This window comes from Nyctereutes procyonoides, unplaced genomic scaffold, assembly GCF_905146905.1.
Source record: "Nyctereutes procyonoides isolate TBG_1078 unplaced genomic scaffold, NYPRO_anot_genome, whole genome shotgun sequence".
NCBI classification, from domain to species: Eukaryota; Metazoa; Chordata; class Mammalia; order Carnivora; family Canidae; genus Nyctereutes; species Nyctereutes procyonoides.
Window position 1 is genome coordinate 15,815,215 of NW_026575021.1, and position 12,005 is coordinate 15,827,219.

At 39.1% G+C, this 12,005-nt stretch overlaps 1 protein-coding gene and 1 pseudogene across 1 annotated transcript in view; both read right to left on the reverse strand.

Annotated features, from left to right (window-relative positions):
- Window positions 1–12,005, reverse strand: part of SLC30A9 (solute carrier family 30 member 9) — a 78,529-nt gene that overhangs the window by 55,349 nt on the left and 11,175 nt on the right. The gene's annotated exons all lie outside the window — the stretch shown is intronic.
- Window positions 2,144–3,175, reverse strand: LOC129519908 (ornithine decarboxylase-like; annotated as a pseudogene).

Here is a 12,005-nt window from a genome sequence, read left to right on the forward strand (position 1 = left end):
AACACCCAGTGCTCATCCCGCCAAGTGCCCCCCTCAGTGCCCGTCACCCAGTCACCCCCACCCCCCGCCCTCCTCCCCTTTCTACTACCCCTTGTTCATTTCCTAGAGTTAGGTGCCGAGACAGATTTCTTAAGCAAGAAAAAATGGATATGTTCTACTAAATTAAAATTCAAGACTTCTGTCCAATGAAAGATCCCTTTAAAAAAAAAAAAAGAAAAGAAAAACCTCAAACTGGGAGAAGATATTTCTAACAAACAGGATCAACAAAAGAGAAGTACCACTATGTAAGAACTCCTCCAGATCAACAAGACAACTCATCAGAAAAACAGAGCAGAAGACAAGAACAAGGAGCAAAGGAAATACAAATAAGAAATAAACATATGAAGAAATGGCTGCCTCATATGGACAAACCCCAAATGAAACCACAAGAAGTCATTTTACAACCATCCAATCACAAAAAAATGAAAAAATATATCTAATGTTGGCAAGGATACGGAGCAATGGGAACTCCTACACTGCTGATAGAAATGCAAACAGGCAGTTACCTTGCTCAACAAGGTGGCATTCTCTGATACAGTTAGCACAAGCCTAACTTATGACCTAGCAAATTCCACTTCTAGGTCGATACATTTACCTTAATAAAAACTTGCACAAGAGCATAAGGAGAAAAGAACATGAATATTTCAGAGCAGCAATGTGTACTGTTGCTTCAATCGGAAACCACTCAAATGTCCATAAGCAGGAGAACACATAGACCATGTGACTGTGCATACATTTCATACACTAGTGAATAATAAATACAATAATGACTATCTTTCTCTGAGCCTTCACTATGTGACAACCACTATTTATTCTAAGCACTTTACATTTATCAACTGATTTAATTCACACAACCCTCAAAAGTACATACTCTATTTCCACGAAAATTAATCAACTAGATACATATACCATTAGGATAAATCTTAGCAAAATTTAATGAAAAAAGTAAATCACAAAAGCATACACATATCAAGTTATCACACAGTACACAAACAAGCTAAACAATGAGAAACATAAAATGTCTAAATCCATTCCTATTTTTAGAAATAAACACAAAATTCAGAAGTCACTATGGTTTTTCTAGCTTTTGTTTATTTCAAGATACTTTCTAAAAATATAGATTTTATTTTTTTTAGAGATTTTATTTATCCATGAGAGACACAGAGAGAGGCAGAGACACAGGCAGAGGGAGAAAGAGGCTCCCCGTGGGAAGCCTGATAGAGGACCCAGGATCACACCCTGAGCCAAAGGCAAACACAACCACTGAGCCACTCAGGTGCCCCAATACAGATTTTCTTTTCAAGTAATCTCTACGTCCAACATGGGGCTTGAACTTACAACTCTGAGATCAAGAGTTGCATGTTCCACCAAGCCAGCCAGCCAGGCCTCCCTCAAAACACTTTTTTTTTTTTTAAGATGTATGGGGGCAGGGGGCAGATGGAGAGGAAGAGGAAACAAATCCTAAGACAACTCCATGCTGAGCAGAGTCCAACACAGGGTCTGACTCCAGGACCTGAGATCATGACTTGAGCCCAAACCAAGTGTAGGACACCCAACTGACTGAGGTAGCCAGGCACTCCAACATACTTTGTTTTTAAAACAGGTCACAACACTAAGCTTTTGACCCATTCTGATGATGTATAAGCTACAAACACTTGCTCAGCAGTTGAGGGGCACTCTAGTGGCATGTGCGAGAAGTGTATAAAAATCCCATAAAAACAAATATTCAAATAGTTTCCACAGGAACACAGGTAAGGAGACTCCATCTCCTAGCCTTCCGTATTGTTGCATATTATGCCACCACCACCTACAAAGACATTTCAAAACTAACAGTAATTAAGTTAAATGGTCCCCCCAGATCCCACAATCCAAGCTAAACTTGAAGTTAACAGCTAGAGGAGTAACAACTACACGTTAATCCTAGCTGAAGCACAAGCAGCAGGGAATGCTTCATCCCACTCCCAAGCACAGGACGAAGGCAGAGGGCTGACATCTTCCTATTCCTCTACTCGGGGCAGGAAGTCGTTTTTCTGGATTTGCTGTACCAGTTGCCATGTTGGCCCCAAAGTAGCAGCAGCAGCAACAGTCTAAGCACCCACGTTTTCAAAGAGCATCCAATTGCCCACATGCATCTCAGACAAATCACAGCTCTCAACAATGTGATCAAGGCCATCGCATATTGGTCCCAATAGGCTAGTTGAATAGTACCTTGCATCTGGTTTGGGTCCCTTCTGCAGAAGGGGCTTCACGTGCATAATTATCGAGGATGCAACTAAACGATCCATACACTCCAACATTCACATAGTACATAAAGGTTTGTTCACTCGACTCAATCTTCATCATCAGAGCCTCTCTATTCCTTTAATACAAGCTTTTTGGCAATGGTATTAACTGCGAGCATGAAAGCTGATACAACATAGTATCTGCCGGACTCAGAGGCACCTGCCTTTGGTCAGGTCATCATCCCAGGGTCCTAGGATCAAGCCCCGAGTTGGGCTCCTTGCTCAGAAGGGAGTCTGCTTTTCCTTCTCTCTTGTGCTCTCCCTCAAATAAATACAATCTTTAAAAAAAAAAAAAAGTTTACCTCTCTCATCTGTTCCAAAAGAATCCTGCTGGTTTTGAATGTGGCACCAAATTTAACACTGAGACAGACTGCTTTGGAATCATCAGTGGCAATTCGCAAAATCAACTTTGCCTTTTGGATGTGCCCGACAACTTTTACCAATTCAACTTCACTATCCAAAGTCATCACCTGGACCCTGTTCTTGGTATCATACTTAATCTGAGATACTTGTTTACAAAGATTTGCACAGATAATCCTTTCTGGAGGCACCCTGAGACTCTGCACCTATTGTATTTCAGTCTTGCTGGCACAGTCAAATCTTATCCCAATGGCAGCTAGGTCTTCACTATGATTCTGCTATCATTGCGTTTGACTGCATAAAAGGGAGTGACCCAAGGAAGAGCTTTTAACCATCTCAGATGTTTCTTTAGAATGTCTCCCAGGTCTATGACATAGAAAGCATCCTTATCATAAGACAAAACTTTGTAAATTTTTTGGTTCAGAATGTCCTTGGCAATAAAGACTTCACTGAGGAAATGGCAGTCAAACTCTGCCATTACTAAAGTTGTTCATGGTTTCTTCATGCTCCCCGAAACATAACAAAGTGGAAAACTGACAGATGGAATTTAAAGGAATTACACCCAGTTTTTCACAAAGGGAGTTCTCCAGAATTCTAAGTCCCACCAAAGATGTGTGCCTTCGGTGCAGCAATGGAATGTTCTCGATAAACAGAATTTGCTGTCTTTCCTATACCTGCTGCAGGGCTTGCCACATGGATTTTAAGAGAGAATAGCAGCTGAAGGCACCACGGGCCTTTCCAACAGCTTCCAGCTCATCATCTTCACTGACGTGGTTTGAAAGAGGTGAAACACAGTCCCCTCCAGCCCAGGCTGCCCTAAGCTGGGGGCATTGGAGGCAGGACAGGCCACAATGCTTCGAGGGTGGCCACCATGCATGCACAGGGCCAGGGGGTTGGACCCAGCTTCAAGGCCCCAGAGGGCAGCTGCTCACCAGGGTCAGGGACTGGTGGCAGCTCTGCAACTACATGTACGTCACAGCTCCAGGCATGGGGTCAGTCTCTGGCGTCCAGCCCAGCGCACTGGGATATGTGGCCATCCCTACTCCTGCCCAACAGTGAGCTTACAAGGCCATGGGTGGCCCTCATCAACTGGCCACCTGCTGGCTCTCTCCCTCCTGCGGAGGACCAACAGGCCGAGGTGGCACCGGAGCTCTGGTAGATGGGCAGCAGAGGCTGAGTGACTGATCAGGACAGTCACTTTGGATACATAGGGTGAAGGGGAATATGAGAAGGTGATCAAGAATGTAAGTTCTTAGGTTGCATGCTAAATTCCCAGTTGTTGATTTTCTAACTTACATATATATCATATACAAGCTTTCATATATAGCAAATATTTCATAATAAAAATCACCCTTAAAAAATTTCCCTTATATTTATACCCTCAATAGTAAAATACATTAAGTTTATTAATAACAGCTAACATTTACTAAGTATTAAATATGTGCCACATGCTATAAGTTTTATGTGCATTATTTCATTTAATCCTAGCAAAACTGCTAAGGTAAGTACTATTATTATCTTCATCTTTCAGGTGAGGAAACTGAGGCACAGAAAAGTTTGTAACTTCCCACAAAGCCACACAGCTAGGATTTTAAACATAAAGGCACAGTCAGGATTGAAACCAAAGTCATTCTGATTAGTCTATGCTCTTAACCAATTTCCTATATTGTCTCTAAAACAATATTTGCTATATGAGTAGACATTTGTGCATTTTTCACAGGGCGGGATGAGGCGGAGGGAGGACAGAAGTAAAAACTGGATCAGCAATATGGAGATTACTGGTAACCTTCTGACAACAGCAGCATCAGCAGGAAGAAGGGGATAGACGCAATAGGTTGAGGTGAAAATGAGAAATGAGAAAATGAAAGCAATCTTTGGACTTTCATCAGGAGCCACAAGGAGAATGAGATCAAGGGAGGGCTACCTGTCCTTTACAGAGAGGAGAAGGATGAAGAGGGAGATCACGCTGGTGTAGTAAAAGTAGATCACGAGGATAATCAAGAGAGCAAAGAACCTGAGCAGCTGAGACAGTAGAGGATCCAGAATACATATCTGAAAATATGTAATAAAATAAAACCTGTTTCTACATATTTAGAATATCCGTGTAGTTAAATGATACGCAGCACCATGAAATCCGACTACTTGAGTAGTGGTACATTTGGACTTCCGCCATTTTACGGTTTTCAGTTTACCATCTTTTTTTTTTTGCTTTTATTTTTATTTTGTCTTTCTTGCCATCTGTTAGATTGATAAAGTTCTCTACATCTTCTTCCTGCCCCATCTCCTATGATGGTCTGAAACTTTTAAGATTATATTTCTTTCGTTTTAATGATTCCACTTAAAATTTTAACATACACACTTTCCTATAAATCTTCCTAACCATTTATAAAGTTATTCAGTTATCTCAACTTTCCTCTAAACAAGAAAAAAAATCTTTAATTACTGAAAAGTTCTTCGATCTTATTACTCTTGACTAAGATTTTAGCATTAACTTAAGAGGTTGTTCTTGTTTTTATCAATAATTTTACCAACACATTTTATCCATTTCTTGCTCTTTATGGTCTCTTTTACATCCCAGTGTTTTCCTTTTTAAAAAAAAAAAAAAAGAAAATTTATAATTAATTAATTTATTTGAGAGAAGTACGAACAAGTAGGGGGAGCAGCAGAGGGAGAGGGAGAAGCAGACTCCCCGCTGAGCAGGAAGCCCAATGCAAACTCCATCCCAATGATGTAGGAACAGTTAGGGGCAGACAGATGGGGTTAAGTCAGGGAAAGATAAGGGAAAGGCCCCAGAGTCAGGCTCCTACCCATCCCAAGAAAACAGAGGTAAGACAGTAAAAACAACCATAAGCCTAGCTCCCCAGCTCCAAGATGTCAGGGAGTCGCTCCTCTAATGGCTACTAAGCAACCCCAGATGTAGAGGAGTATTAGGGAGCAGAGACTAACCAGAGAGCAGGGAACACCTTGTTTGTGCTCAGGATATTCACAAAGAAATATGTGTTTGTTCTAAATATAGACATGATATTTACAAATCCCCCCCCCCATATTAACAGGAGATTTACCAAGTTGGGACTCTCTGGGGACCCCTGCCTGTCCCTTTTGAGAGCTCTGGCTGCATGGCTCTGCTCGCCCTCTGTACTCGGCGAGATTCATTCTTCCGTTCCGTGAGACAAGAACCGAGGCGTATCACCATAAGCGTGAGAGCATGACTTGAGCCCAAGGCAAAGGCTTACGCAACTGAGCCACCCAGGTGCCCCTCCAATGCTTTCTTCCCCTCTGCGTTTATCCTGCATCTTACACAAATACATACTTTTTCTTTTTTTAATGTGGGTGGGTTAATAGTAATGACAGTCCTTTTTTAGACATGAAGTATTTTTGCCTTCACTCTAGCCTGGTTATTTAGACCCGTGTAAAATTCTACATTAACATTCATTTTTTCCTTTCACCCTTTCATGGAGGTGACTCCAAATCACTCCTGCATATTGTGGCAGATAAAAACTCTACTTCAAAAGAGCAACAACTGGATGATAGCATTTTTATTTTTCTTTTCAGAAGCTTTTAAGTTGGGATGTTTGTTTTTGTTTTTAAATATGAATTTTTTACTTATCCTGCTTAGTATTCAAAGTGTGTTTCTGATCTGAAGATTGTTTTTGTCAAAATCTGAAAAATTCTTATCATCTCTCTATACTTCTCCATCATTTCTCTATTCTCTCTGAAATGGTCTATTAAATGTAGGCTAGTTTCATGTCTCTTAAATGCCTTTTCAATATTTTTTGAAAGTCTTTTTGTTTTATGCACATTGAAGGTCTAGTTTATGACAAGTATATAATCTATTAAGCTCTTTTAAAAAAAGATTTATTTATTTTAGAGAGCAGAGCCCAACACAGGGCTCAATTCCAGGACCCTAAGATTATGACCTGAGCCAAAACCAACAATCAGATACTTAACCGACTGTGTCAACCAAGTGCCCCTAATCTATTAAATTTTTATTTTAGTACACTTTCTAAGATTTCTAGGTAGCTCTTTTCCAAATTTGTTTGTTCTGGTTTTACTCTGCCAGTTTGTATTCCAAAATATGAGTACTTCATTTATGTTTTTGAGATCAAACTTATTTTAAAGCAATTCGAGCTGTTATTTTAGTATCTAGAGTTAATACACATTTGATTTTGTTGACTTTCTTAATCAGAATTTTTCATCTATTTTTATTTTTTATTGATATAATTGACATATATAAGTTTAAGATGTACAATGTGTTGATTTAAAATTTATATATTGCAATATGATCCTTTGTGTACTTTCACTCTCCTCCTCATGCTCTAGTGCTCAAAACTCAATCTGATCCTTCTATCTTGAACCAGATCTCTAACTGCCAGTTTGAAATTCCTACTCCTCTTTCCAGGCTCCAAACCAGCTTTTATCTGAACAACTAAAACCTAATGTCAGAAGTTTCAGAGACAATCCTCTTTTCCACAACGATCAAAGTAATTCAACCAAATCACATGAAGTAAGTTGCTCTAAGGCAGATATTTCTGGATGTTTTTCTCACTACAAACTATCGAGATGATGCTAATAATATAGTGCTAAGAATCAGAAACAAGAATGCTAGTAAATGGTTCAAACATGTGTACGAATACTTATTTTGCACACCAACATCTGTATAAACTTAAACTGTACCACTGGAGTAGAATCTTTGTGATTTCAATAAGACATTCTATCCATGAATATCTCTAGACACTTGTTTAAAGCTCAACCCCTGGCTGTTTGCCACACATCTGCTGTCATTAGCAAAATTAAAACTAATTTTACTAAAATTTAAAACATCTGAATGCTCCTTAAAAACTTAAGGATTCCTTAGCAAGTCTCTGCCTCTTAATGAGCTGTTCCTGACTTTACCATGTGATTTGAATTATTCAAAAGTCAATCTCAAATCCTTAAATATACAAATTATCTTTCAATCAGGCAATTAGTTGTTGTCTATCTAATGGCTAACAAGTTCTAATTTGGCCTAAGCAAATTCTGAAAAATTGAGCCCAAAATAAAACCATCAATAAACAATGAATTTCTAATCTAAGAAAAAAAATCTTGATTTCAGTCAGCAGAGAAATAAGAAACCTGGTCATAAATTTTAATTTCAAGCATTTTGTATAGCAGAACCAACATTAAGTATTTTTGCCTGAGTCTGTGTTCACCTCAAAAGAGTATTATAACATTTTACGTTTAATTATATTATTTTATCACTTGTTTCTTTTCCCATTTCTGTGTTCCAATAAATATGCTTATTTCTGGAACTGAGGGGCTTATTATGCTCTACATCCCTTCATTTTCTTTTTTCTTTTTTTTTTTTTAAGATTTTATTTAATTATTCATGAAAGACACAGAGAGAAAGAGAGAGAGAAGCAGAGACAGAGGCAAATGCAGAAGCAGGCTCCATGCAGGGAGCCCGACGTGGGACTCAATCCCAGGACTCCAGGATCACGCCCCGGGCCGAAAACCGCACTAAACCGCTGAGCCACCCGGGCTGCCCTCTTCATTTTCTAATATCATACTCAATCATTATTTCTCCCTGCAGTTCTCCATCATCATAAGGAAAAGAGAACAAATTGACTAAAACTGCACAGTAAGCCCAAAAGGAAGATGGGATTTAGGGAAAAGGATGAAAAACAGGCATTGTAAATACAAGCACAGGTTTCTTGAGGAATCTATAAAATATTCCCCTGTGAAAGACATCCACATAAAGAAAAGATATTCTTGAAATGTTTTTCCTCAAACACCCTCTTCTTCTGACACCATCTTCTCCTTGGTTTTTCTCCTACCTTTCCAGGCTTCTCCCCTCCCATCTGTCCCTTGATTCAATGGAAATTACTGTACTAGAGGACTTATTCTCTTCACTCTGAACTCCCTTCCTGTACGGTCTCCAACACACTTCAGTTTTCTGGTGGGTATAGGTAATAACTCCCAAATCTCTCCCCAAGTTAGAACACTTCATTCACTCATTTACAAATATTTATTAAACCTCGAGACTATATTCAAACCACTGCTCTAGGCACTGAGGTTCCTGTTCTCACGAGGCTTTGGAAACAAGTGGGAGATGGGAAATAAATATTGAAGATAACAATCAGTATTAACAGCTACTTAGAGAATTAAAATTAGGCTAATATTAAAGACTGGGTGGTTATTTTTTTTTAAAGGTTTTACTTATTTGAGAGAGTGAGAACACGCATGAGTTAAGTGGGAGAAGGGGCAGAGGGAGAGGGAGAAGCAGGCTCCCTCCTCAGCAGGGAGCTGGACCAACACAGGGCTCGATCCCATAGTCCTGTGATCATGACTGGAGACAAAGGCAGATGCTTAACCGACTAAGTGGGTGACTACTTTAGATGAAGTGATTAAAGAATGACTTTGTGCAGAGTTGATATTTCAACTAAGATGTAAATGACCAGAAGGCATCAGCCATGTGTAGAAGGGCACCTTAGAAAGAGAAACAAGAGCAAAGGCCCTATACTGAAAACAAGGTTTGTATTTTCTAAGAACCAAAAAGAGACTGTTTTGACTGAAACATAATGAGCATGAAAAAGAGTGTGGAAGCATGGAGCCCAGGAGAAGGCTACTGCAGTAATCCAGCCAAGAGATGATGATGTCTCACAGCAGAAAAGTAGTAACCCAACAGCCTACCAATCATGTTAAGAAGTCACAGAGGCACCTACAGTTCAGATGTCCAAAAGTAAATCACCATCTTCTCATTAAAATACATTCTCACTTTGGTATTCTCAATTTTAGAAATCAGTGAATCATCTACACAATCATCCAAACCAGTAACCAGCCACCATGCTTTACTTGACTCTCCTCTTTTTCCCAAATTAAATCACCAAGTCCTAATTATTCAGCTCCTAAATTTCCAGTTCATCTCTCACAAAAGCACTGCCATTAACCTAGTCTAGACTGACCCTCATTTCTAGTACTGCTCTCAGTCTCCTTCCTTTCCTATGTGTTTTCCAGTAGAATTTTAAATAGGATCAAGTACTTCCTCTACTTAAAATACTCTAATAGATTCCCACTGCCTACAAAACAATGTCCAAACTCAACAAAAACTTGATCTGACTTTACTTACTGCCTGATAGTCATCCCTTATGTTCTCAAAACTACTGATAAAATCCCCACCAGGTCCTCTACTCACTAATCTAATCACACAAAATTACTTGCAGTTTTACCTTCTCCACCATTCATCACCAATACCTAATTTTCTTTTAGGTCCCTAATTAGATAACATTTCCTCATGGAAAACTTTCTCAACCACTCAAGACTCAGTTCAATATCCCTCCAAAGTTCTCCTGCAGTATACAGTATTTCCTCCATCATGGTATTTACCATACAGTATTATATTCACTGAACTCTCTGTTAGTAATTTTCTGTTTTAGTAATAAGCAGAATCATTCTCATTTGCTGCCATATAAAAAGCGTACAATAAATATTTCTTTGAGGGCACCCGCATGGCTCAGTCAGTTGGGCATCTGACTCTTGATGATTTCAGCTCAGGTCATGATCTCAGGGTTGCGGGATCAAGCCCCGTGTCAGGCTCTGAGCTCAGAGCGGAATATCTGCTTATCCCTCTCCCTCTGCTCCTCCTCCTGCTCCATCTTTAAAATGAATAAATAAAATCTTTAAAAAAATAAATACTTCTGGAATAAATGAAAAAACTTCATTTTAACACTGCACAGCAGACTAGATATCCTTAAAAAAAATTTTTTTTCAGGGATCCCTGGGTGGCGCAGCGGTTTGGCGCCTGCCTTTGGCCCAGGGCACGATCCTGGAGACCCGGGATCGAGTCCCACGTCGGGCTCCCGGTGCACGGAGCCTGCTTCTCCCTCTGCCTGTGTCTCTGCCTCTCTCTCTCTCTCTCTGTGACTATCATAAATAAATAAATAAAAATTTTTAAAAAAAATTTTTTTTCAAACACATTGCTAAGCTCACAAAAAATGTGAAGAGGGCAAAAACAAAAGGAAAGCCGAATGTCTACAGAGTAAGTGAGAACATCAAAGCTAACCTTTCCCCTGAGATTTCTACTGAGGTTTATAGTCTTTGAGTTTCTACTTCCACTGCTGCTAGGGGCATGAGAGAACAAGACTACATTCGGTTGAAGATGGGACATCTAACAAGACACCCAGAAAAAAAGCTAGACAGTATAGCTGTGAACTAAAAAATATACACGCAGAAGGGAACAGCAAGAAAGCATGCCAACCTCTACTTTGGTGTTAAATTGTGGGGATGAAAAACAGAAGGCTATGTCAGCCCTCACACAAGTTTGCAGTCTGAATTCATGCTACCAAAGTGGTCTAAAAAACCTAGAGCAAAGAATTTTATTTTTTAGAGCAAAGAATTTAAGTTAATTTGGTCCTACGCTGTATTTTCAGCAGCTGAGGAAAAAGCAAACTCTATGCAGGAATGCATCTTCAATCCAGAGAGTCTTCAAATAGTTCCAAAATATAAAACTACATGGAAAACGAACAACTCTCAGTGGGGGGGAAAAATATATATATAGCATCATGAATGAGGAGACAGAAGAAAAAAATAATATATAGTGAGAACGTTAAGTGTCTGTTGTTGGCTCAGGTCATGATCCCAGGGTCCTGGGCTTGAGAGCCCCACATCAGGCTCCCTGCTCAGTGAGGAGTTGGCTTCTCCCTCTTCCACTCCCCCTGCTTGTGCTCTCTCGCCCTCTCTCTCTCAAATATATAAATCAATAAAATCTTTAAAAAAAAAAAGGATAAGTACATAGAAATACATACCTAGTATGCAGAAATACATATAGGAAAGTTGCAGTTTACACCAAAGAAAAAGACTTTCAAAATAATCAAATTTAAAAAGCAATAACATATAAAAGACATGAGAACAAAAGCATGACATATGACTTCTCAACAGCAACAGAAGCTGAAAAACATTAAACGTGCCTTTACCATAAAAAGATCCTCACCTAAAGGAACTTCTATAGGATGCACATCAGACAGAAAGACCACAGAAATAAGAAAAAATGGTTAACAAAGATTTTAGAGAAATTTGAATAAATAACAATGTATACTGTATAGAAAGAAAGAGTAGAATACAAAATACTAGCCAATAAATAGTATGTAAGTTGGGAGAAAGTGACCAGAATTAAAGCATTCCAAGTTCTTTAGATTTTCCAGAAAAAAACGTGAACTTTTAATTTCCTTTAAAGTACATTGAGTATGTAACTCCCAAACAAGTGCATGTATGTGAATACATATGGGGGAGAAAGGATAATGCAATGAGAAAAAAAAATTTATTTTATTATAAAGATTCTATTCATTTATT